The 22,540-nt window shown below is 36.7% G+C and overlaps 1 long non-coding RNA gene across 1 annotated transcript in view; it reads right to left on the bottom strand.

Annotated features, from left to right (window-relative positions):
• The window catches only part of LOC127180431 (uncharacterized), a 106,736-nt gene that overhangs the window by 1,679 nt on the left and 82,517 nt on the right, over window positions 1-22,540 (bottom strand). The gene's annotated exons all lie outside the window — the stretch shown is intronic.

Here is a 22,540-nt window from a genome sequence, read left to right as displayed (position 1 = left end):
GACGGTAACAAATGTCACTAATGCATACTGACAGACACCAGAGTATTACTCAGAGACCGTCAGCGCACAACACACACAACACCAGAGGGACGGCCAATAGCAGAATCAAAACATCTACAAACACACATACATACACATGTAACAGTGTAATAACCGTGTATATTCGCTAGCACTTGCGCACTGATCTTTATATACGGGTGAACTGTTATTAAAAAAAAAAAACTGTCAGAAATAATAAAAAAAAAAATTAGGGAGTTCATTTAATCCAATTAATAATATAAAAATGACATAATTACATAAAACAGTATTTAAATATTTAAAGAGGTAGTTCACCCCAAATTTTTAATTTTAATTTTAACGTCATTAATTACTCACCCTCATGTCGTTTCAACCCATAAGGCCTTAGTTCATCTTTGAAACACAAATTAAGATATTTTTGATTAATTCCAAGAGCTTTCTGACCCTGCAACGTAACCGACACGCCCAGGCCCAGAAAGGTATTAAGGACATTGTTAAAACAGTCTATGTGACATCAGGGGTTCAAGTGTAATTTTAAGAAGCTACGAGAATCGTTTTCAGACACACAGAAAACTAAAATAACGACTTTATTCAGCAATTTCTTGCGTTTTGTGTCAGTCTTCAATGTTCACGAGAGTACCACGAATGAAGATATTACGGGTTTGGAACGACATGATTAATGATGAATGTAATTAATGACAGAATTGTTATTTTTAGGTGAAATATTCTTTTAATAAAATTACTTCAATTTCATATGTTAAAAAAAAAAACTTTATACATCGAAAAAAAAACATTTGGAGAGTTAATTGAATGTAATTAATTATATAAAAACTATATAAATACACAAAATAATATAAGAATAAAAAACATAAACAGACACTGAATATAGACTAATAATTAAGCAAATGTTGCAGTATAATCAACTCTAACTCTATTAACTCTATTGCAAAATGAATTGCTATGGATGGTATGGATGGTATGGTTAGTGATGGGCTGTTGTTCAACGATATAGAAATAAAATAGAAATAAAATTTTAATAATATTCTGACTTCTAAAGCCACTTTATGTAACTTAATGGCTATTCAACTATTTACTCATTTGTCAAATACAACTGAATGTCTTCTGATGATCTTAATTTGGGGTATTGTGTAATAAATTCTGATGTATTTAATTATGAATAACTTGATTAAAGGGGGCATCGGATGCCCATTTTCCACAAGTTGGTATGATTCTTTAGGGTCTTCATGAATTGTCTGCAACATACTTTGTTTAAAATTCCTCAATGGTTGTGTAAAACAGCAGTTTTTACCCTGTCAAAAACAGCTCTGTTCACAGGGACCCGTTTCGGTGCATGTCTCTTTAAATGATAATGAGCTCTGCTTACTCCGCCCCTCTCTTCTGTTTGTGTGCTGTGTGTATTCAGTGCTGTATTACCATCAAAAACAAAACAAATCCACTGCGTCCTCAGTGGTTCTGATGTCAGGAGAAAATGAAGACTCTTATGTTCAGTTTTAGATCCAGCTGCACTGCTTACAAGACATTGTCACTACAGCTGCTCGAGTGCGAAGAATATGGCGGGCAGCGAACAACGGAGGGTGGAAATATGCTGATACGGGACAGTCTGTCAGGGGTTGTGGGCGGGGCCTGAACAGTATGATGTCATCAATCAAAACGGTTTGATAATTGAGGTTTTTTCACGATAAAAAAGAAAAAAGTGAATGGATTTCTAGCATTGTAGTGTGGTTGTGTCCACACACTGCTAATACACATTTATATGCAAACATCACGTAAAAGTGAGTCTAGCATCCAATGTCCCCTTTAACAGTCAGTTTATCATAAAATATAAAACCAAATAAACAGTTGATAGCCCTAACAAAAATGCAGGGTACATACAAGTGCTGCTATGCTAATTTTTTACACACAAATGGTTTAAAGGATCGCTGTGCTGCTCTCAATGCAGAGCTTCTGCTTTGTGATCTTTCTAGCATAACAGACTGCCACAGGCTTGGTTGTTGCAGACACAGCCGTGGCACCGCAGCGCAGCGTTCTCAACGTATCTAGGTGTGTGAGAATCTCACTGCAGGTGTGCCGGGTTCGGCTCTGTCAGACCCAGCCGCCCCGTTCCCTCCGAGAGCCCGATCAACAGATGGCATCGCGGCTCTGCCCTACAGGAGTGGCCTTCTCTCTCCCCCGAAAACCCGGCACTTCACCCCGTCCAAACCCAGCCCCCTGCCGCACGGCTTAATTACTGCCGCCGCTCTCCGCTCTGTTCTCCCAGAGAGCCGAACGGCCGGGAGAGGGTACGACGTTAGGGAGTGACTCAGCTTAGCTTGGAGCAGTTGCCGAGATGGTAGGGGGTTGAGGGGGGGAGCTGCAATCTGGAGAGGACTAGGGCGAGACTTTGCTCTCGCTGCGCAGAAGCGTTGCGGTTAGAGCTGAGGTAAACAAACAAAGCCACATGCGGAGAGAGACGTCTGTGAATGTGTGAGTGTGGAACACTCTGTGTTTACATACATTTCAGACTCTTTTTTTTACTTAATAGTTCACTGACGACTATTTTCAAACTCACAAACAGACTAAAAATTAGCCATTTTGGAAGTGGAAATGCTAGTTTAGCAATGTGGTGGGGAAATGAGAGGTGTCTAGAGCTCTAGGCAGAACAGATGGAGCGGCTGGAGCAGCAACCAGAGGCTCAAGGATGGGAGGAGCGCTGCAGCCTCTGCCAGCCGAGTGCCAGAGGACTACAGGATGGAGGTAGACCCCCATACAGTCTCCGTGCCAGAGTGCTTCTGCATTTGATTACAAAAACGTGAACATTTGTGAGTTCGGTGATGGAATTTGTTCCTAAAAATCACTCACTTGCAGATGGCTTAATAATATGTGTGCGAGTGAGCGTGATTCTCTAATGAGCGTCTGGACGGGGCGTTTGATTGCTGCAGAGGCTCATATGTGTGTGTGTTGGACTGGGGGATGAGGGAGGGTCAGGCTAAATGAGCCACATTAATAACCTGTGTCAGCAGGTCTAAAGAGCAGAAGTGCTCTGGATGACCAGGGGAAGCAGGTGAGGGAGCAAACAGGGCCTCGCTGGTGTCACTCTTGCTATTTATGAGCACGACTTTAAGCGGAAATCTATGCGAAAAAGCGCAAATTTAAACAATATAACATTTAGGCTGAAATTATCATATAATTTAAAACCTTGGGTGTATATTAATATTGATTCTGCGCTTGCTGGCTGTTTTTGTGTCAACAAACAGATTCTGCAAGAAACACAATGGCTGTTTAGGACGTAGTGGAGACAAACTGGAGTCTTTAATGTCTGTGAATATGCTTTGAACAGCAACAACACTATAAAAACTATCTGAATTTTACAAGATTTACAACTTTACAACATTCAAAGTAAACAGTTTTGCAAAAAATTAAAAATATAAGGGTGAAATAGTGCTGTCAAATGATTAATAGCTTTTGTTTACATAATATATGTGTGTGTACTGTGTATATCTATCATGTATACATAAATACACACACACAGCATATATTTTGAAAATATGTAAATGTATTTGATGTAAATGTACTGTAGAATTTATATTATATATAAATACTTTTAATATATAAACATTTTTCTATTTTATATATATATATATATATATATGTATGTATTTATATATAAATATACACAGTACACACACATATTATGTAAACAAAAAGTTTATTTTGGAAGCGAATAATCGCGATTAATCGTTTGACAGCACTAGAAATTTCATGTCCTCAAACAACTCTTCATAGGTTTTAGTGCATAGGTAATTCTCCTTTGGAAAAAAAAGTAAAATAAGTAAAAAATAAATTAATAAAAATATTATGCAAATTTGTAAACACAGTGCAAATTATTTCATTCATTATACCTAAAAATAAATAAGGTAGGTCTGATCCCCAAGACAAAACAAATGCTATGCTATAAAAAAATACACATTCAAATCAGTTTTAATTCTCTTTTTTCCATAAGTTATGTTTGAACTTGTTTGTCCAGCAATGTTTTAGTAACCACAAAAGTTATATAACAACAATTCTAATTATCAAATATCAAAAATGACAATTCTATCATTTAATCTCCATCATGTTCCAAATCTGTATGAATTTCTTTCTTCTGTACAACGCAAAAAATATTTTGAGTAATGACTGTGTGTGTGGTTTTTTGGTCAGACACATAATTACTAGGGGTATCAGTAATAATCAAGTTAAATAATTTAAAAAATGTTTAATATTTAATTATTATTCATCCGACTTATAAGTTCATTTATTGAACATATTACTAAATGTTAATTTCCAACCTATTTTGGGTTTATTTTAAGTAATAGTTACATAAAAATAAGGCTGGGCTAAACATTTAACCCAAACGCTGGGTCAAAAGAATTAATCGCTTGTCCATATTTCACCCAGCATTTTGTGGGGGTGTGTGGGTGAACTATTGCTTTAAGTTTGGCTAACTGCACTGGAAATACCAAAAGACTTTACTTTTATGCATTTGGAAGACACTTTTATTTAATGCAGTGTTGCTAGTGCCATTCTCCACCATGGCAAACTGTGCCCTGAAAATTACTGATAGAAAATCTATCAAGAAGATGAGCCCCTGAATGATGTTTACACATGAATAAACATGAACTGATTATACAAACTATTTGTGGTAATGTTGCCAGAAGGACTTCACAGAGCCTTTATTGTCACTCAGCTATGTGAAATATTAAATATAACTGCTCTGTAACTTTTGAGCATGTAACTCCTGTTATGAAAGGTCAGGAAATCTAAATAGATTTAAGTGATTATTTAATGTACTTAATTAAACAAACAGCTTGTAGTCTGAAGTCATAGCTGAAGTGACCAACAGGCTCACCGATTCAGTAATCAACTAAGGACATCTAGTTAAATTCTGAATCACATCATCCAGATTAGAACACCCATTGGGATAAATGGTAGAAAAACAGACTATAAAGGAAGTCAAACTCAAGTCTTAGTGGATGTTGTAAGAAAAAAAGGTTACAAGTTCTGACCTCTCATCTTCCTATGTGTTTGACCATATGTGGTTAACATAGTGGTTAATTCCTGTAGAAACCTGTGATGGTGATAATGATAAAGATAATGATGACAAAAACAATTATGAGCATGTGTTTGCATGTGAGCATGTGTGAGCGAGTGATTTTGGTAAATTTAGCAGTGATGACTCACTGGGCGGATGTAACGCCCACCTCCATCTGCAGGGGTCCCCCTGTCCCGTTTGAGAGCCCATCTTAACTATTCTTATATGTGTGTGTGTGTGTGCATGAAAGAAAGAACGTCCAAAATAAACACAAGAAAATAGAGCACAACCAATGGTGCTGCGGCCGAACACTTCAGTTAAACACCCCCCACTCCACACCTTCCGCTCTTTACAGCTCTTTCCGTAAGTGCTCTCTACATTACTGTGATTCAACACTTACTAATAGAACTGTGGCATAATATTTAAGGATTTGCAATAACTTTACTGTGGTACCAGCGAACATGCATGAATGTTAAAATAATCAAGCACCACAGTATTACATTTCTGTGGCAATATTTAGCAATCAAACTGTGTGTCAGGTGTTTTTGGGTCTTTTTAAGCTTTTAAATAAACAGAACTAGAGATTCATGAACAAATGACTTTTTTTTTTTTTTTTTTTTTTTTTTTTTTTTTTTTTTTAAGTTGGAGGAAAATGGGATGGAGTTTTTCACCCTACCCTAACTTTTTGAAATAAAGTACACAGGCGAAGAGCTAACTGTGCGTCAAGTTTTCAATGTGATTACGTAATGCGCACAGGTGCATCGCAAAGCTAGTGCAAGACGAGCATTTGCAGTTAAAAAGTATCGAAATGTTTATTTTTTTAGAAAACGACAAATCGTTTCGCTAGATAAGACCATTATTCCTCAGCTGGGATCGTGTAGAGCTCTTTGAAGCTGCGTTGAAACTGCAAATTGAACCTTAAACCTGTTCGCTCCCATTGAAGTCCACTATATGGAGAAAAATCCCGAAATGTTTTCCTCAAAAACCTTAAAGGAGAAGTTCACTTCCAGAACAAAAATGTACAGATAATGTACTCACCCCTTTGTCATCCAAGATGCTCATTTCTTTCTTTCATCAGTCGTAAAGAAATTATGTTTTTTGAGGAGAACATTTCAGAATTTTTCTCCATATAATGGACTTCTATGGTGCCCGAGTTTGAACTTCCAAAATGTTGCTTCAAACAATCCCAAATGCGGTTGTAAATGATCCCAGCCGAAGAAGAAGGGTCTTATCTAGCGAAACGATCAGTTTCGAATACAATTTAAATAGTTTTTAATCTCAAATGCTCATCTTGTCTTGCTCTGCCTGAACTCTGTGTATTCCGGCTCAAGACAGTTAGGGTATGTCGAAAAACTCCCCAACTTCAAAAATAATTTCAAAATCATCTTACATCGCTGCAGAAGTACCGACCCAGCGATATAGGATGATTTTGAAGTCGAAGGAGAACACATGAGGTGGGAGTTTTTCGACATACCCTAACTGTCATGAACCCGAAAAAACGTTCAGGGAAAGTAAGAGAAGACGAGCGTTTGACATTAAAGAGTATATAAATTGTATTATTTTTATGAAAATAACAGATCGTTTCGCTAGATAAGACCCTTCTTTCTCGGCTGGGATCATTTACAACTGCATTTGAGATCGTTTGAAGCTGCATTTAAACTGCATTTTGGAAGTTCAATCTCACCATAGAAGTCCACTATATGAAGAAAAATCCTGAAATGTTTTCTTTAAAAAACTATTTCTTTACGACTGAAGAAAGAAATGAACATCTTGGAAGACAGGAGGGTGAGTAAATTATCAGAATTTTTATTCTGAAAGTGAACAAATCCTTTAAATATGATTAAAATTTAAAACTACTGTTTCTATTGAAACATATTTTTAAATGTTATTCATTCCTGTGATGGCAAAGTCATACATTTTAAAAACACATTGAAAACAATTATACTTTTGTTCAGAATTCTTTTATGAATAGAAGGTTGTGTACATGATATAATTTACAGCAAAATTTTTTTACATGCAGTAAGAAAATAGTGTGCTTTAAATATCTTGCTGCTTCAGGCACTTGAGATTTTTTTGAAAATGGGAGCAGTCCTCTTTTATTTTGCATTTTGACTCCCAAATGAGTTTTTGTTTTAAAATCTGAACATGGATGGCACAGAATAAATTTCCACTCTTTTTTGGTGGAAATATGAAAACCAGTACCAGTACCCTCACAGGGGTAGGCGAAGGGGTAGGGGTGTGCCCTCCTAAGTTCCCATCTCTCTGATCACTACATGAAGGAAAGGCTTTTAGAAATCCACTGTCAGAGTAAGTGGAGGGGATGGACTCAGAGCTCCTCTCGATACCCATCTTTGATGTGTAGTCCACCTGTGCACACACAGCTGTTTAGTGGAAGAGGAACATGATGTTGAGCTCTGTGCGGATCAACACCTGTGTTTTCCGATTTATGGGACACAACAGTTTGATGTTTGAAGGGCCAAGAGAACCTGGGGTATAAATATAGGCAGAGGGAAGTGAGCCAGAATATAGATGCATTAAACACACACACACAGAAGGCCATGCAAGAATCTGAATTATAAAGTAAAGGGCATTCTGTTGAGAAGAGGGTCAAGGTGTTGAGTGGCTCTGGAAGCACAGATCCCTCAGATGTTTAGAAGCTGAATGAATCTTAGTCACTCTCTTGCATCCATTTTGCTAATTAGCCCGAGGCTATAGCAGCTCACACTATGTGATATTCATCTAGAGATGCAGTAGAGGTCAGAATGGGTGGTATGGCTGGGAATCATTTGCATTCTACTCAAGAGCGTGTGTGTCTGACAGACAGAGCATTGAATAGAGGCATGCTCAATGAAAGTGGGTGTGTTTCTCTATATATATCACATAATGAACATAATGAACAGTCACATAATCACATAATGGAATAATTCACCCCAAAAATTAAATTTTTCATGAATTGTTCACCATCATGTTGTTTCCAACAAATTACAAATTGATTAAAAACAATTCTAGCACTAAGGACAGACACTTTAAAACTTTCAAAAACCTGCAAAAGCACCATAAAAGTGATCTAACTGACCAATGTGCAATTTTAGGAAAAAAAAAATAAAAAAAAAAAAAAATCAGGATTTTGATAACTTATTTTATTTACTTGGTGGATTTTTTAAACATTTAAATTTGGCTGGATGATTAATAACATTTTTCTGTGGTCTGACAAACTCAGAAAACATATTTAATATTGCTTTACACAGACTTTAATGACAGAAAACATAAGTTGGATACTGAATCGTTTTTGTTCATAGAATCGGTCTGGGGTGTGTTTCCCAAAAGCATTGTTAGCTATGGTCACAAGTTTTGTTGTTGGCAACATAGTTCAACAATTTGGTATTTTCCTGAAACCATAGATACAACAAATATTTCCAAATAGCATTGCAAAGTTGTTTGGAACTACAGCTCTCGATTTGTGTAGAAGTACTGTGTCTTGTACGTATCATGTTACCAGATACAGTTAAGGTCAAAAGTTTACATACACCTTGCAGAATCTACAAAATGTTAATTATTTTAGCAAAATAAGAGATCATACAAAATGCATGTTATTTTTTACTTCAGGTCTCACAAATTTTTTGGTTTTTCAGCATTTGTGTGTATTCAAACCCTTTCCAACAATGACTGTATGATTTTGAGATCCATCTTTTCACAATGAGGACAACTGAGGGAGTCAGTACAAAAAGTTCAAACACTCACTGATGCTTTAGAAGAAAACACAATGCATTAAAGGCCGAAGATGAAAAGATCAGGGTAAATTTAACTAATATTGTCTTCCGAGAAAAATGTAAGTATCTTCTGCAGCTTCTGAAGTGCAGTACTAAATGGAAAAAATATGATATTTACGCAAAATAAGAAAAATGTACACATCTTCATGCATGCTTTTTCCTTCTAGAGCATCAGTGAGCGTTTGAACCTGTAATAGTTGCATATGAGTCCCTCAGTTGTCCTCAGTGTGAAATGATCTCAAAATCATATAGTCATTGATGGAAAGGGTTCCAATAACCAACTTAAAAACCAAATAATTTGTGGGATCTGAAGGAATTTTCTGAAGAACAGTGGGCAGTTTAACTGTTCAGGACAAACAAGGGACTTATGAACAACTATCACTAAAAAAACAAAACAAAAAAAACCAAACAAACCACATTTGTGGATCATTCAGGAAACAACACAGTATTAAGAATCAAGCGTATGCACATTTTTGAAGAGGGTCATTTTTATAAATTCAACTTTTCAAAAAACGTTCTTTTGTGGACTATGTGTGAAATATCCTATTCAGGTCTGTACTAAAAAAAAAATAACATGTATTTTGTATGATCCTTCTTAGTTTGGTAAAATAAATAACATTTTTCAGATTCTGCAAGGTGTGTGTAAACTTTTGACCTCAACTGTATGTAAACAGATATGTTCTTGAGCAAAATAAGCAAGCTAACAAGCAGTACAAGTTGTTCTTCATATAAATAAAATTTTCATGTTTTGAACCATTAGATTGTCAAGAGAATTAAATAGCTATATTTGAAGCATGCGTATGTGTTAATGTGCTCTAGTACTCTAGTGAAGCAAAAGGAAACATTAGATTCAGTCAGACATCTGTAAATATAACAAAACAACGGAGAATAAAAATAGCCATCCTCAGATGACATTTATTACAGCAGTAATGTGACGTTAATTTGATCTTAAACTGATTAAATAGCAGAAGTTATTACTCCACCACCTATGTGAAGCCATTAATGACAGCTCTACATTATACTGTTGAACCAAAATAGATAGTTGAGCAACAAAATTCTGGTAGTTAAGCAGTGAGTTCTGAATCAGATTCTCAAGTTCAACTTAAGCCAATTATTGAAGTTAAAAGATTATCAGTAAAAACCACCTAATTTTGATACTTTCTAACAAGTTATTGTATAAATATGATCATATTTATGATACATTTATGGTGTTTTTGCATTGTTTTTGTAACTCGAAAGCCTCAGTCCTCATTTACGGTAACTTCTCTGAAAAAATAAAAACAAACAACAGCACAATTCTTCAAAATTTGTGTTCCACAAAAGAAAGAAAACTCATTCAGGTTTGAAATAACATGAAAGTGAGTAAATCAATTCTCATTTGTAGGGGAACTATTCTTCTAACCAACTTACTGTCATTTTTTCTGTCTCTGTTTCTCTTCATAAACCGCACTCCTGAATCTGTTTCTCGATAGTGCATGAGTTTCCCTATTCTCCCTGACGCAAGTTCCGTTGCTCTATAGAAATGAAATAGAGCCCTCACCAAACATCTCAGCTAGCGATAACAACTGTACCACATTACAAAGAGAGAGAGGGAGGAATATGAGAGGATAAATGAAAGACAAATGAAAGCAGGAAAGAGTGTGTGAGAGAGCAATAAAAAGCCTGAAGCAGTTGCGTTCTTACGCTCATGTGCCGTGAATGACAGCTATTTGTAGTAGATAATATCCTCAGGCAGGCTAAAACCCAGAAGTACATAAAACAAACAGCAAAATGATATGTTTATGTTCCTTTCAGCAGCAATATCCATCTGAATACCCTACAAAGGCCACTGTATTCCACTCTGAAGATAAGATATAGATTGAAATGGCAAAGAATAGAGAATCAACATGGGCTCGCTACTTTAAAATGATCTTCCAAGCATGCATTTTTTTTATATAGTATATACACACAGAATCCCGCCTCATCTGACTCACTCACAATAACACGCTAGCTTACACACATACACAACCTGATAAGATAATAAAAGCAGTCTTTGGGCCATATGGCGTCTGCCACTATTCACTGCATCTTTCTTAACGTGGTGAACGAGAGCACCAAAATAACTGCATACGCCAATCACACGCTCATTTTCCTAATAGTTAATGGCGTCGTTCGTGAACAACAGACTGTCTGTTTATTAAAGCTACATTATGAAGTTAGCTATCTTGAGATGGTGGGAAGAGGAGGGCACTGGGGAGAGGTCTGTCACCGTGTACGTGATAGATCCAGTGCTGCAGTCCAGCACACCTGTTTATGCGAGCGGGGGGGCCAAGAGAGGGATGGAGTTTTCCGGAGCTCAGAAGAGTCTGTCTAGCATTTGACATGATGCATTCATCAGGCTAGGACTAAGCTGGATCAAAACTTGAAAACTTTCAAAGACAAGATCATTTCACAAACATTAAGGGGCATTTCACCCACAAATGAATGTTCTGTCATCATTTACTCACCCTCGTTTCAAACCTGTATTGCTTACTTTTATTTGGTGGAACACAATATAAGTGCATCTAAAACAACACTGGATCCCATTAACTTCAATTGTATGGACAAAACATCTTTATCTGTGTTCTGTGGAAGAAAGAACATCATACAGTTTTGGAAAGACATGAGAGTGAGTAAATGTTTCTGATAGTTTCTTGTCCTTAAAGGGGTCATCGGATGCCCATTTTTCACAAGTTGATATGATTCTTTAGGGTCTTAATGAAAAGTCTATAATGTACTTTGGTTAAAAAATTCTCAATGGTTGTGTAAAACAACATCCTTTTTACCTTGCCAAAATCAGCTCTGCAAAAATCATCCTGTTTTGGTCGAGGCTGCTTTAAATGTTAATGAGCTCTGCTCGCCCCGCCCCTCTCTTCTCGCCGAGGAGTGACGAACCTGTTTACTTTAGCCGCTAAACTTGATAACTAGCACGTTATTAGGAAAGGTGATTGCAGAGATTCATAAAAAAACCCTTATACTCACTTCTGCTGTAGGTGAAGCTGGATCACGAATGATTTGCGCGAACATAGACGCATTTATGCAGATCGGGAGGCGCAATCCCTTCACAAACAAACTTAATCCACTGCATCTTCAGCGGCTCAGATGTCGGGAGTAAATGACGACCACTATGTTCATTATTACATCCAGCAAAACAACACCTCAATTGCTCAATCGGAGATATTCTTGTCTAACTTAACATTCCTGCTCTGGCATCGAAACAATGGAGGTCGGACTGTTACAGCTGATCTGAGGTAAGACGCTCATGTCAATCAACTATCGTGGGAGCGACCTCTGTCGATGTGACGCCACAACAACAGGTACCTGAGAATGGCTCGATTTAAAAAAAGGGATATTATTTTTACAGATCTATTAAAAACCACTGCATGGATTTTAATCATTATAGGGTAGATTTGTACATACCCTGCCAGCACACATTAATGTTTAAACAACATGAAAAAGTGAACTTTGCATCCGATGACCCCTTTAAAGTCTATAGATAGGATACTGTGTTCAATATTAATGAGAAGCCTATAGTTGTTTTAATTGTATAGATGTTTTTTTATTCATCTTTTTCCATCCCTTTATACTCATAATTCTATTTTTCCAGCGTATAAGGGTGTTATATTGACAACAATGAGGGTGATATATTGACATCAGAAGACCCATCCCCCCCCTCACCCTGTGGCCCACCTCACCAAATCTCGTCTCCCTTCTCAATATGTTCTTTTCCAGTGGCTATCATGGTCTTTAATAAATGGCTTTAATTTAAAGAAGAGACCTTGAAGTGTGTGTGTGTGAAGCTCACTCCTTTATCTCTCTTTAAGGTGCTCTGCTGAGGAATCTATGCATTTCCGTCATCACTCAGATGCTCTTATACACATACATAAAAGAAAACGAATGTCGCTCCACACTAACTGTACAGTATAAAAGACTGCTTCTTTTGAGTTTGCAAAACAACCTTGTAGAACTATTCACAAGACCAAACTGATAAATCCATTTCACACCTTTTAAAGACTTTAATATCTATAAAGGATGTACAAAATATATATAAAAGGTTAAAAATGCACAATGTGGGCAACTCATGATACAGAATTCTTGTAACTAGACTTGGTATCGTGTACTTTTGCTGCATCAACATGGTTTGTCTTAGCACAGACATTTTATCTTAGATATCTTAGAATTAAATATAACAACCATAAAATATAGCTGCAAGCAGCGATTACCAGGGTTCAAGCACTTGAAGACATTTAAGCACATATGAAAAAAGACACAACATATTATTTAGCAAGCACCTAAATAAATGACTAAAATAGCATTTTTGGCAAAGCTTGGTAATTTACCATGAAATATGATGTTATAGCACCAGCTGTGGTCTGATCTCCTGTTCAGAATCACCTGTCGCATGTGCTCACCAGGTTTTATGAAGTTTTGAGTTTTTGTTTAGGCTTTATAGGCTTTTGGGTATATTTGGACAGGCCCTTTTCCTAAACGATCCTGTTACAGATTCCCAAAGGGTAAATTGCAACTTTTTTTTTTTTTTTTATAATTATTGACCTAGAGAGTCCAGAGAATTTCACTGCAGTGCTTTTTTCCAAACCTAGGAGTAGTTTGCAAAAGTAGGTTTTTCACATTTTCTCAATCATTTAACAAATGGTTTAATTGACAGCAGTGGTTCTAGAAGTTTTCAGAACAATGAGGAATATTGTGCATATGTGTTGATAACGACACAATGTACAATTGTTTAAAAATGCAAAACCGCCCCCCAGTGGCAGATTTCTTATAAATTTTTCACAGACCTGGTCATGAGTCAAACAGGCCCACCGAGTTTCATTCCAATTTAGGTCCGTTAACCTTGTTTAATTGGACCAAGACCGTGCACACCGATTATGCCAACAGGACAAACGGTTGCGTAGTTATGGCCGTTTTAATGTTTTTTTCCTCTTATAGCACCACCAAATGGCCAAGCTCCGCTACTTTTTTCATGTGACCTTAGATTCAGCTCTTATATATGCATTTTGAGTTTGGCGAAGATATCTCATTCCGTTCAAAAGTTATAGCCGTTTTAGTAAAAGCAGCCTTGTCCCTTTCGAACGTTTTGACATCCCTTTGCGACAGAGTCGCAATAGTGATATTAATATTCACTCTCAGGAGAATCTTCCTGCACTTGTTTGGTTCCGATCGGGCGAAAAACCTAGGACTACTTTGCAAAAGTAGGTTTTTCAAAGAATGCTAAATACCCCAAATTGTACAATTGTCAGCCCAATTGGGGTGAGCTTTGGTGACATTGTAGACTGTGTGAGTACTACCATTGCCCCAAGTTTCAAGTGTCTATGACTTATGGTTTGGTCTGTGCGATCAGTTTTACATGGAGATTGCTGATCCTTGGCCATTCTAACAATTACAATAGGGTTTCAGTGCTACGCGTTTGAACCCCTAAAGAGAAACGCATCTTAGTTCACTTGTTTGTCTTATATAACTCCAGTCCTGGAGGGCCAGTGTCCTACCGATTTAAGACCAATCCCCATTTAACCCACCTGTACATAATTTACAAGTAATTTTGAACATCTTGAGTAGCTTGTTGAGTAGCCCTGAAATACAGCATATCTCACATGTGAAGGTCAGAAATGTTAGAATTGTACTATTTTTAATTAAACTCTTCCCAGAGAAAAGTTATTTTAACAATGCAATCCAAATTCATTCAAAGATGCTGCACATCAACAACTATCTCAGTTGAATCTCAATTTTAAGGACATCTGAGGCTTAGATGAACAACAAGTCTCCTGAGCTATAAGAGAGCAATAAATTTTTTTCTGTGTAAGTTACTTTAGTAAGGAAGAATGTAAATGCAAATGCATATGCAAATAAAACACTGCAATATTGTCATTCAATATTAATGTCATATAATACGATTCTAAAATAAACTAGACCTTGCTGTACATACTATAGCAGACTCTTTGTTAAACCCTGACATATATCAAATTCACTTTACAAATGCCTGTATAAGTGAACGCAATGCATGGCCTTCAGAGGTGGCAGTATTTTATCTGTGTTGGGGTGACAGGGAGTTTTAATTGACAAGGCTGAAGTGTTTCAGCCCCACTGGAGCACAAACAATAACCACAATAAAGACAGAGTGAGCCATAAAGAAAGGCCTTGTTTTCTTTGATCATTCTATTCCCTGGGTGTGTAGGCAACGCTGTGCAATAATGCAATAACTTAGATCTCACAGACGCACAGACACACACACCTGTGTCTGCACTGTTGAATGACACATGGAAAAATATTCATGTCTCTCTTAATAAAAAGAAAAAAAGAGACAGATACACTGAGGATTGTGAAATATCCGCCTAAATGTGGATATTTTACCTCAGCAAACATTACCGTGTACATCTTATGCAGATGAAGCTCGAACTGAAGTTTTTCTCAGAAATACGGACGTGTATTGAGGGCACGGTGGACAAGGTCAGAGCTCTTTTCAGGTTGTGTGTGTGAGTGGGTTGTGTGTGGGTGTGTGCTATTCTACTGGTCTGGGTGTGAAAAGGCCTGACTATACAAAACTGCAGCCACTCCAAGGACGTATAAAGAAAACCTTTTATATAAAATTTCCATTGACATTTCTGTTTGATTCTCATGCACAAAAATGAGAAGAAACTTTGATGAGGCAAAACCTGAACAAACGTGAGTAGTCTTACACATGCCTGTGGTGGCAGACTTTTTAAGCATTGTGAGCTATAAGGCTTCTGAAATCTTTGAGAAGTCACATAGGTGCGACTGCACATAAAGGCATTAAAGCGTTAGTTCACCCAAAAATCACCCTCATGTCGTTACAAACCCGTAAGACCTTCGTTTATCATCAGAACACAAATTAAGATATTTTTGATGAAATACGAGAGCTTTCTGACCCTGCTAATACAGCAATAGTACTACCACGTTCAAGGCCCAGAAAGGTAGTAAGGAAATCAATAAAATAGTCTATTTGAAATTAGTGGTTCAAACGTAATTTTATAAAGCTACAGAAACTATTTGTGCGCATTTCTTATCTTCTGTGTCAGTCTTCGATGCACGTTCACAAGCGTTTTCCTCAGTGATTGTGTTGTTCTCAAAGAATTAGGAACAACTTGGCGTTCAAGGTTGGATGAAACATCCATTTTAATCCCACATTTGTTACAAAGCATGAAAAAATGCTGTGAATGTGAACAAAAATAATTAAGAAATCAAATTCTATGCTGGGTCAAAATCTCCCACAACAGCATACAAAACAACAAAAGAGACGCCTCTTCTTTCACGTCACATTTCACACTTTAATAACAACTTCCTTTGCTTCCCGAAGATTTTTTTTCTGTTTCCCACTTTTTGTCCCTTAAAAAAGCTTCCCACACTTTTCAAACACACCTCTCTTTTTAAATGTCTGCCAGCATTTCTTCTATCAAGTCCACCCAAACCTAACAAAAACCCACACACTCTCCTTCTAAGGGGCCAGGCTGCTTCTTTTTTTCTGATTCGACCCCATTACTTCACGCTTTTCTTCAGGTTTGATGCCAAACTAACGCTTAGAGCGCAATAACAACAGCGTTTCCTGCATCTGACAACAGAGGAGCCGCAAACACGCAGAAAGAGCCAAGGGAACAACAGACAGATCCGCATCATTAATATTTTACTAATATGACAGTAGAGCGTGATGTGAAGGCATCACTTTTAATGAGAACAGACAAAAGCATGTGTACAGAACAAAGAGTTGTGAATGACGGAGACAAAGGTTTTAGCTTGAGGTACCTGTGCCAATATGTATGTGTGTGTAGGGAGATGATACAGAAATACAAAGAAATGACACAGCCCCAAAGCTGACATAGTAAGGTAATTTGTAAGATCACAGACCCTCAGGGGTGAATTCACTAAAACAGCTGTGCCACTTTTGCATGCAGTTTTTCAGCTCAACCTAGCACTCAGAACCAACCTGCAAGATGGAGAACTGCACCATTCAGTTGTTTTGAGGTGTGAATGCTTTGTTACTTGATTTTTTAGCCAGTTTTCTATACCTTGTTTTTTACGACAGTGGTAGGGTTTCTCCCTTAGTGTTTAGGATCCGTATCAAAACAAACTCTTAAATGTTGAAAGTGACAAATATTAATAATTGGATTCAGCTCACACTGGTTGTGAAGTATGTGTTTGACTCACTAAAAAGAACTGATCCATAAGTGTCATTTGTTCAGGATTCGGTTCACACTGGTTTTGATGTACGTGTTCGTTTCACTAAAAAGAACTGATTCGTAAGTGTCATTCGTTCAGGATTCGGCTCATACTGGTTGTTCAAGACTCAGCTCACATTGGTTGTGATGTATGTGCTCGACTCGCAAAAAAGAACTGATTCATAAGTGTCATTAGTTCAGGATTCGGTTCACACTGGTTGTGACGTGTTCAGTTCGCTAAAAAGAACTGATTCAAAAGTGTCATTAGTTCAGGATTCGGTTCACACTGGTTGTGACATACCTGTTCGGTTCACTAAAAAGAACTGATTCGTTCAGGATTCATCTCACACTGGTGGTGAAGCACGTGTTCAATTTGCTAAAAAGAACCGATTCGTAAGTGTCATTCATTCAGAATTTGACTCACACTGAATATGACGCACGTGTTTGATTCGCTAAAAAGAACCTTTTCGTAAGTGTCATTCGTTCAGTATTCGACTCGCAATTTTTGTGATGTATGTGTTAATTTCTCTAAAAATAACTGATTGGTGAATGCTATATTGTTCAAGATTCAGCTCACACCGGTTGCGATGTATGTGTTCGATTTGCAAAAAGAACTGATTCATAAATGTCATTTGTTCAGTATTTGGCTCACACTGGTTGTGATGCATGTGTTCGATTTGCTAAAAAGAACGATTCATAAGTGTCATTCATTCAGGATTCGGCTCACACTGGTTGCGACAAATGCGTTTGATTCAATAAAAAGAAATTAGTTCAGGATTCATCTCACACTGCTTGTGATGCATGTATTCGATTCGCTTAAAAGAATTGATTCGTAAGTGTCATTCGTTCAGGATTCCGCTCACACTGGGTATGACTTACGTGTATGATTCGCTAAAAAAAACTGATTCATAAGTGTAATACGTTCATGATTCGGCTCACACTGGTTGTGAAGTATGTGTTCGTTTCGTTAAAATGAAATGATTCAAAAGTGTCATTTGTTCAGGATTCAGCTCACATTGTTTGTAATGCATGTGTTCGATTCGCTAAAAAAGAACTGATTCGTAAGTCTCATTTGCTTAGGATTCGGCTCACACTGGTTGTGATGCATGTGTTCATTACGCTAAAAATAACTGATTCTTAAGTGTCATTTGTTTAGAATTCAGCTCACACTGGATATGATGTGTGTGTTCAATTCGTTATGAAGAACTGATTCATAAGTGTCATTCATTCAAAATTTGACTCGCACTGGTTGTTACGTATGAGTCACTGAAAATAACCAATTCGTAAGTATCATTCATTCAGGATTCGTCTCACACAGGTTGTGACGTATGTTTGATTCGCTAAAAAGAACCAATTCATGAGTGTCAGTTATTCAGGATAAGTGTCATTGGAATCAGATTACACTGGTCATGCTAAACGTAAATGATTCACTAAAAAAGAAATGACACATTGAAGTGCTTTGTTCGCTAATCATTAATGCCACAAATGCAGTGTGGTCATATGTATTTTTGACACCTTTCAAATTTGACTGACCATTTCAGACACATAACATCTGTATCTAGTGTCGCCTCACTTTCAATGGATTGCCCCAAACATATGTTGGTATCAAAAAATTGGGCCTCTCTTACTGCACATGCAACTTCACACACTCACATACACCTCTGCTGCCCTCAAATCACCTTGGTGTTCTTTCTGTGCCAGCCTGTGGGTGTGAGATGTGTAGACTAGGCTAGTACAGAGCACACTTGAGGAGCAACACAAGGCACAAATTAGACTCCATATCTCTCCTAAATGTCAGTGTAGAGCGTGGCACGGACTGGCTTATCCACGACTCCACTGGGGCTGTGTGTAGACAGGGCTTGCCTGATTCAGTGGCCTCTCCCCTCCAACACCAGCAGCCTAATTAGGCCAACAACATGAGGCTGTCTCTGTGTCCCAGTCCGTAGCTCTCGCTCTCTCAGTGAACGCTTATCAGGTGGGCTCTGTCCAAACTAAATGACAAAACATGCCGCTTTAGCTAGTGAGAAGAAATCTGCTCACCCTGGAGAACTCTCCTTCACACACACACACAACTTTATACACGCACCCTGACACACAAAGCACAAACACTATAAAAAGTGAAAATGTGCCACTGAATAAAAATAAAAAAGGTAATTGTGACTAATCTCGCAATTCTGATGTTTTTGCTCAGAATTGCATAATACATTCAAGTCTGACTATTTTGTTCTCAGAACTGCATGATATAAACTCGCAATTGTTAGTTATAAAGTCAAAATAGCAAGATATAAACTTGAAATTGTGAGAAAACGTCAGAATTGCAAGATAAAAAAACTTGTACTTCTGCTTTCTTCTCACAAATGCAAATTTGTATCTCGTAACTCTGACTTTCTCAGAATTGCATGATACAAATTCGCAGTTCTAACTTTTTTTTTCATAAATGCATGATATACACTCGCAATTGCAAGTTATAAAATCAGAATAGTGAGATATAAATTGAATTTGTGAGAAAACATCCGAAATGCAAGATAAAAACTTGTAATTCTTGCATTCAATTCTGACTTTCTCAAAATTGCATGATACAAACTCGCAATTTTAACTTCTTTCTCAGAAATGCATATAAACTCGCAGTTGTGAATTATGAAGCCAGAATTTCATGATATAAACTCACAACTGTGAGTCAGAATAGCGGAATATAAATTCGAAATTGTGAGGAAAAAAGTCAGAACTGCTCTTCTTCTCACAAATGCAAATTTATCTTTTTTCAGTTTTGAATTAGGGGAAAAAAGACTGATCTCTTAAAATTTATCACACAATACTGACTTTATAACTTGCAACTACGAGTTTATATCATGCAATTAGAAAAACTATAGTCTGTATGATTCGTTTCCGATTACAATTCTTAAATTTTCTGTTATTTAGGTTTGGAATGACATGAGGGTGAATAAATGGCAGAATGTTAATTTCTGAATTAACTATTCATTTAAAAATACTTTCTTTGTGTAACCTAATATAATCATATTGATTCAGTCATAATAAATACTAAAACAAGTTGATTTAAGCTTCACTTTTGAGGTTATTTGCATCTCCTCTTGCTAAAGTTCCCAGCCTGCATTGATACATTCAGACTCACAGAGGGAAAAGGACAGCGAACACACACACACGCAGGCAAGCACCTCATTCAGTGGTGACAGTGGTAAAGCATTAAGAAGTTACACTTGCATTTGTAGAATGTGCCCATCAGTTAATGGGTCACCTGTGATACATCTTCATCTGGGAGCAGTGGGCTGTGTGGAGAAAAAAAATCCCCCTAGGACTGGAGATATAGGAGGCCTGTCACACAGCCAGGGTCACAACATACTGCAAAATAAAGAGGAAAATACCCCTAATCCATCAGAACACCTTTTTCTAGTTAGACAGAGACAAAGAGAGAGGGAGGGAGAGAGAAAGGGAGAAAGAGGTGAGAGAAAAGCCATATCACTGCTGACTTTTTAAAATAAATACTACAAGTATAACGCAATAAAGCATATATCTCAAGGGACACTTAAGCAAATAAAAAAAGCTTGTTAAATACATTCAACTTCATCTAAATAATCTCTTTTAAATTTCTAAGTAAAGAAAAAGGGTAATGTGTGCTGGTTTTATTAATTTGTTTGGATGACACTATATATAATAACATTTGTGTTACTGTATTGTTTTCATAAAAATAACTTTTAATGAAATTATAATTTAATTTCTGATGGTACAGAAGACAAAAACACTGATATATTCTTATATAAAAAACTATTTAAAAAAAAAAAAACTTTAAAAGTATACAAATTATTCTGATGAGCTACAGCATATGTACACTTGGACAACGCTTTTTCTAGTAATAGACATCAGGTCAATATATTCACTTTGCACAAAGCAAATCAAAGGCCTACTTATCTAGTGAGATATCTTAACAGTGAGATATCATTAGATATTTTCTTATTCTCATTTACAGATAACAGAGGAGTAGCTCAGAACCCTTAATAGCACAGAGCGGCACATGATCTCTAAAATGAAGAACGTGAATGACTCCATTAACAGAGGAACATCTGCAAGCACCAATAAAATGAAAAGATGAGGAGGAGGGGGTCTGCCGTATTGTTGTGCTCCACAGCCCAGACGAGGGAGGCTGGCAGAATGTCTATTTCACAGAGAACAGAAACCTGCCCTGTATTGACATAAAGGAGACTGGAGAGTTTTCCCAGCAAATTGAAATTCAATTCTAATCTGGCTCTGAATTATTTGCTTTGCGCTGTATTGTAAGAGAACAGGCAGCTTCTGGGGTTTGGCTGAGGGGTGGGAAACGATGCCAAAGCATGTGCTCGGCTCAACACATTTCGCATGATATATGGGCAAAGCCAGAGTCATGCTAACATCACATACATTCTGCCAAAAACAGCCTAATTATTGCATAAGATGACTTGTGGTTTACTTGTATGTGTGAAATGTTTATATTTGATATGAAATATACTATAATAAGTTACCATGTTCAGCTGACGTTTAAGAGTGATGTGGAAATTGGAAGACAGGTTGGACTCGCTGTCTGTAATAAAGAGGCTTAACCATGAGTCTTGACTTAAGCTCATAATTCCACACTGAGAAAAGTGAAAGCTGGGATGGAGGAGGAATACTGGAAAAATTGTCAAAATAGTGAAGAAAGAAGGTGAAAGAGAGTAAATTTAATAGAGTCGTTACTTATTACCTCACTTATAATTATGCATACTTTACATTTGAAATGTTACAAGTGTAATGTACAGTATGTAAAATGGATATTTTGAGGTTTGCTAAAGATTACATTTAACGGTTTATTAAATTAGATATGAAAAATCATCATATTACTAATATTTATTAATAACCAATAACTGGACAAAATTAAAATACAACAATATTAAAACCAGTCATTTCAAGTGCTACCAGTGGATTTAGGCATCACAACATTATAATGTAAAACACATTAATTTTGAGATTTGTTTAATATCACATTTAACAGTATTAATAAATTATTAGTGTAATCGTTAACTGTAAGTAAGCGTTGGATAACAGCAAAGGTAATCAAAATGTCCAGGTAAATATCTAAAATCAATTTCATTCTATATTTTTTCAATAATTGATCAATTGTTTGTATTAAAATCAAAAGCAGTCATTAATTGCTCCAAGTGCATTTAAGTATCACAACATCATAATGTACAGTATGTACATTATAAAAATCAAATTATCAATATTTATTAATAACCAACAAATGGACAATATTAAAACATACTACATTATTAAAAATCAGTCATTTTGAGTGCTACAAGTTGATTTAGGCATCACAACATTATAATGTACAGTATTTAAAACATATTTATTTTGAGATTTGTTAAAGATTACATCTATTAGTATTAATAAATTATTAGTGTTATTATTAACTGTAAGTGAGTGTTGGATGACAGCAAAGGTAATCCAAATGTCCA

The sequence above is a fragment of the Labeo rohita genome, chromosome 18, assembly GCF_022985175.1.
Source record: "Labeo rohita strain BAU-BD-2019 chromosome 18, IGBB_LRoh.1.0, whole genome shotgun sequence".
NCBI classification, from domain to species: domain Eukaryota; kingdom Metazoa; phylum Chordata; class Actinopteri; order Cypriniformes; family Cyprinidae; genus Labeo; species Labeo rohita.
Note: the sequence above shows the minus strand (reverse complement) of the source record. Positions and strands in the feature narration are given on the sequence as shown.